The sequence below is a fragment of the Corvus brachyrhynchos genome, unplaced genomic scaffold (genome assembly GCF_000691975.1).
Source record: "Corvus brachyrhynchos isolate BGI_N302 unplaced genomic scaffold, ASM69197v1 scaffold302, whole genome shotgun sequence".
Classification (NCBI taxonomy): domain Eukaryota; kingdom Metazoa; phylum Chordata; class Aves; order Passeriformes; family Corvidae; genus Corvus; species Corvus brachyrhynchos.
Window position 1 is genome coordinate 4,471,525 of NW_008237244.1, and position 6,000 is coordinate 4,477,524.

Sequence of the window (6,000 nt, forward strand, 5' to 3'; positions counted from 1 at the left end):
AGCCACCATTCTACCAGACTGCTACCACCACCACCCTGCCTAACAGGGACTCAGGTTGTATCTTGACTCTGTCAGTTTGAACCAGTGTTTTCTTTTAGTTTTTTTCTTTCCTTTTCTTTAACTTCCCCATTAAATTGTTATTCTGACTTGGTGCCTCCCACTGGTTTGTTTTCAAACTAGTACACACATAAAAAAAGCAGAGCCCATTTCCTGTAGAAACCAGGAGTTCTGTAACTTCACAATCAATCTGTAACATAAATTACAAGGATGCAGCTAGACGGAAACAAATTTTTTTAGTACGCCACAGTAAAAATCATCTACATTTTGATCATCAAAACTTCACTTGGCACAGGTTGTTAGAATCTCATTGGTAGCACTCCAAGAAAACACCACTTGTTATTTTTGAGATCTATCACCTTTTCTTGAGTTATTCTCTAGCCAAGAGAATGCATGAGTGCACCCATGAGTGCAATGACAGCTATGTATGCTAGCAAGTTCCCTATACAGCACAAAGAACTATCCTAAAAGAAATTGACATTTTAAAGCATGAGAAGTTCCTATTGCTTGCCCTTCTCCCCTTAAACACCTAATGTGTCTGTTTAAAGAATGAGGGTTGTTTTCTGTTTCTTCTTACTCTTCTGAGTTGTGTTTCTTCTTAGTTTAGTCATGTAATTCATTGCAGACTTCAGGACAGCAACCTCTGTAGAAATTGCTAGTGGCCCACAGAGCTAGCATAAAATAAAAAGTTACAAGTCCACATAACCTTAATTTTATGGTTATAAGCTATATTTACTGCTATATCATAAGTTTGAAAAGACTGCTAAGTGTTCAGTGTGGGAATGCAGGGAATTTCTCTCAAGTTAGTTTTATGGAGAAATGTGTTGTTTAACTGTAGGGAAGGTTACAGTCCTTTCAAGTCCTCCAGAGCTGAATGCCTTTTAGGCATTTTTAGGGTATGCATAAAATACCCCAACCACCCCCTTAATATCATTCATTGAAATTCAAATTCAGGACCTTTGCTCTGTTCAAGTCCCTTTGGTTTTAACACCGTAAACTAACCTGAGTGAGAACGTTATCAAGAATCAAGGTGGCAGAATTTGCTCTTTAACTCTTGCCCACCTGCACTTGTTAACTTGGAAGCATTTCTCACTGTAGTACACAGACATGGTGCAGGTCAGTGAGTGTACAATAAAGCTGAGATCATCACACTGATCATCACAGCTGATTATCAACACAAGAGATGGGACTGCTCTTAGTACTTCTATCCTGATTTTATCTAATGAGTCTGGGCAGGCTACAAACCCCTGAGTGACTCCGTTTCTCCACCTGTAAAACTATAATGACTACTTTCAATCACACTGAATCCTCTTGTGATCTGCCAAAGAACAAATGCTAAACAAGAGAACGTACTGTTGCTACACACACTTCTCAGCCTCTCCTGCCCTCAATCCCTCATTCTCCTCTACCAAGGTATGTACCCACTCAGTTTGTTGGGTGACCACACAATAAGATGGACTGAACACTGCCTGCAGACAAAGATTTAACAGAAGGCCTGTATTATGAGTCATCTGATCATGTACATGAAATCCATGTACACTGCCTCCAGAAGGTGGCTTGGCACAACTGTTATGAGACAGAACCAGCCAGAACGTGGGGACAGGGTCAGAAGACCTGTCTGCATGATAGGTACAGCCCTGTCTGTCCCCTGAATCTGTTCCTGATGGGTAATGTGTGGGGAGCTGCAGGGCTCAGGGAAGATGGCAGGGAAGAGAGAAGCCTGCATTGAAGGCTATGAACTGCTCAGGGTACCCTGTAGCTTCTTGTTTTGATTCACAGCATGCCCCAGTCTTTTGAAAAATCTCCTTTTTTATCTCCACTATTTTATGTTATGCTTCTTATCCACATCTACTGCAAATGTTAAAGGTTCTCTCTTCTTCTTGTTGCTCACATCATTATCATTATCATTTTAATTCTGCATTTATTTAAAATAGGAAACAGTTTATTATTTTTTACAGAATGTCAAGAGGATCTGAGCCTGAAACAAGTCTTTGCAGTTCAGCCTACAGTGTCATCTAAAACATGAAAATAAATTGTGTGGTAGAGAAACTGAAGAACAAATGCTCTCTGGCATTTGCTTTCTTTTTCAGGCATTGGGGATTTTTAGAGCACAAGGGAAAATTCCTTTTATCTTCCAGCTACAGTTTGCTAGCAGCATCTTTTGGTTTTAAACGACTGATGATCTACTCTTCCAGTGGAGGTCATGAAAATAAATTTTAGACCAGCCAAACAACCCCTTGAAGTTCAGTTTACTTTCTGCCAGATTTCTGAAAAACAATAATGTCATTCTGCAATGCCCTCTGCTGGGAGATGCAGCTTGGAGCTGGAAGGAGAGCTACCAGTTCATGTCCTCCAGCAAGGAACGGATATTTGCAATGAGATGGACTGGATTTTCACCTTCTGTATGAAATCCTGACCCTGCTGAAATCACTGAGGTCCCAGCTTTTAATTTTCACTTTGCCCTTAAACATTCTCCCTTTTGAAAACTGCACTGGAAAAAAACCCTGTTTATTTCAAGTCCAAATGAAAACCTCATTACTCACAGACATGAAGCTCTCTTTTTAGCATTTGAGCTTCTAGAGAGAGGCTTTATGAAGAAGCTTTCATCTGTAAAAGATTTTGTTCTTCTTGCCATTCTTTTAAGTCTTTTAACTGTACAAAATCACACAGGCAAATAGTACTAATGTTACACAAGTGTGATTCTGCCTAACATATATTTTCACTGACCAGTATTCTTGTACTGAGAAAAAGAAGCAATGCAGTGAAACAAAGCACACTGCTATGCAGTGAAACAAATGAGTGTATCTGGAACCTCATGTGTGACAACACCAGCCCTGTCAGCTACCACATCTGTCCCCTCTGAGATGCAGTATCTGGGTCCTCAGGAAGAAAAATCTGAATCAGCCCCACTGAGGAGCAGGATATTAGTGTGGAGTTCCCACAAACAGCATCTCACCCCCAACATGCACACTCATGCCATGCCCCTGTGGCTTACGGGATAGTTTTTCCTAGCTCACAACTCCTCTGGAGAATCACCCCTGAAAAATATTTTCCAGCCTTGGCAAGGGTGATGGAACACTGTCTCTGCTTTGGTTTCAGCTCCCTCATCTAGGCTGGTTTTACATGGTGTTTGTCTCTCACCACAGCTGTGCAATGGGTAGCAAGCAGGAAGGACTTTTTCCACAGTAGTCCCCAGTCCTCTCTGCTTGATGCTTTCTCCTCCCTACTCATGTTCTCACAGCCTAGGGTCCTTCCTGGCAGGCCAATTATCTTATATTTACTACTACTTATTATTTCTGTCTATTAAATGGAAACATTTTTACCTTGTGATATGTTCTCTGCACTGACCTGCTTTATCACCACGTGCCTCCCTCTGCTCCACTTTACAGGGACTGACACCCTTGGTGCCAGAGAATGCAGGTGCAGTAAAGCTGCACAGTGCTTGGCAACACCATTTTTATTCGAAGTTACACATAATTATCATTGATTTGGAAGTGTGACCTCCTTGTTACACACCCTCACAAGCTGACAGTTTTTTTCCAGAAACGACTTTCCAATGCTTGTTATGCCCCCACGGAGATCAAAATGTCATGGTTATAAGAAGCCTTGAGGATTATACCATGTTCATTAAAAGGCCCCCAGACAAGTATTTTTTTGTTTTGTATACAGTCCTGAAAAATCTGCTTCCCTTAGTAAGCACCACAATGTCACACTTATTTGAAAATGAGCATGTATGTTTACAAATATCCAAAAGTATGTGTACCCCTCACAGCAAGGGCTGAGGGCTTGTCATTCTGGTCACTTACATGTTCTTCTCAGGAACAGTTTCCCTTGCAAGACAACTGTGTAGCCCCAGGCAAAAATTGGTGGGTGCTCACATACTCTAACCTTGAAATTATTAATTCAGAGGAAGGTTGGAAGTAACTGGAAGTTGTTCCACTCCTCATGCCCCTCATGGGTAAGGCAGCTGTGCCAGCAAACTGAAGTGAAAAATCCACCCTCTGAGCTGGCACCTTTGATGGAAAGATTGACAGTGAAGCCCAAGACTGGGGCAGCCTCCAGCTTAAACTGTCCTTTGATCCAAGGCTGTCTCTCAACATCACAAACCAGTGTTATATGAGGAATCTTGCACACACTGTTAGTCTTGCTGCCAAGAGGTCTTTCAAGAAGTTGTCTCCCAATCTGGTATCTTTAGTAGAATAATTTCATGCACATGAATGCTTGCTAATGGTTTAAATTATATCCAAAAATTTAGATTCAGCCCTGAATTTTCTCATGTTGATGCACTGTACTACTAATAGGAAATAAGTGGTGTCACTTAAAATGATGTTATACTGGATTGTGACAAGGAACAAGATTAGAGTAATATCCTGTGACTGGGAGCAAGGAGTTGAACTTTTCTACATATGCTGGAGGCAGCAGAACACCTTGGGGAGAGGCAATCACTGCATTACCTCCACCCCAACTTCTGGGGCAAGAGATTGGAAGGCAGACAGGCCTGCAACATGCTATCACTATATCAAAAAGAAGAGGGCCTCCCTGCAATCATTTCCCTCTTTGTCTGGCAATGGGTAGCATTCGGAAATGACTGGTATTACCTGGCTCTGCTGACCTCTATCATTACCCGATCCCTGGAGACTTCATTGTTCAGAGAAGAAGGCTGAGAAGAGTTCTGGGCAACCTCAATTTAGGCTCACTTTGGTTCCCAGAGAAAACAGAAGAGAGAAATTAACATCCTGTCCTAGGAAGTTTTTTTTGTCTTCATCACTGTTGTGGCAAAATCCAGTTTTATCAGCACCACTGAGAAAGCTTTCAGTAGCTTGAGGTCTAGAGAACATTATGGCTTCCACCCAGGACTTTCAGCTTTCTGTCCTCTCTTCCTAAGAGATCGTATATAAAAAAAAAAAAAAAAAAAAAAAAAAAAAAAAAAAAAAAAAAAAAAAAAAAGCCATCATCATCAAAGTGGTCACTCTGTCTTTTCCAGCCCTCTGCAACCCGTAACCTTTCCATTTGCACCAATATAAGCCCCAAGCAGTCAGTGGGAGACATGATTTGAACAAGCCACTTCACTGATTTCCTAAGAGAGGACAAAATTTAGGGCATGACCTCAACTCCTTTCTCCTGGCCACAGCTTAGCTGAAGGCCCAGTATGTCAGATTCACCTCAGTGTGATTCCAGAGACTAGTCTGGAATCAATTTGACCCAGTAAGTCTCTGTCTCTTTGATTGCATCAGGCCTTTCAGAAGTTTTGAACAACAAGGATCCAAACAGCAGGCAGCAATCTGCACAAAGCCAATCTTTTCAGTTTAACAATTTTTAAAGGTCTGTTCCTTTTTTTCTTTTTCATTTTTTTTTTCTTTTTTGGTTTCAAATGCTTTCCAACTGAGCAAATGCTGCAGCGAGTTCATGGGAGAAGGCCTCAAGGCACCCCTGACTTTGGCACCGTTATCCCATAGACACTCCATACATTTTTGGCACCTTGTAACAGACACACTGACAGCCACAGGATTGATGGAAAGGGAAAGAAACTGTTTTACAGTCAAAAGAGAATGTACTCAGATTTCTAAGGCCATTTGAAAGAATGCCAGAATGATACTGGATTTCGGCATTCTTAAGCTCCTTTAAGATGATGCAGCAAGTGGTCTTTTCCACATGTGATGATGTATTTCAAGACAAGAGTTTCTTCAAGATTTTCCAAGCCTGTGGGCTCCTGATCCTTTTTCAAATTACAGAGATGATAGCATACTGGGGAGAATTGTGATTAGTTTAAACTCTCCACAGCTGCAAGAGATGAATGTAAAAATTCCACCCAAAAATCCACTTCTTCTGGATTGAATTTACCTACATGACACAGAGTCCTGGCCAAGGGACCACTTAAAAGAGCTGGAGCAGCATCAACACTATTTAGTTTCTTCCATCACATCAACCCAGCAAAGACTCACA

General features: G+C 41.4%; 1 long non-coding RNA gene across 1 annotated transcript in view; it reads right to left on the minus strand.

Annotated features, from left to right (window-relative positions):
• The window catches only part of LOC108445690, a 54,284-nt gene that overhangs the window by 47,202 nt on the left and 1,082 nt on the right, over nucleotides 1-6,000 (minus strand). The window lies entirely within an intron of this gene.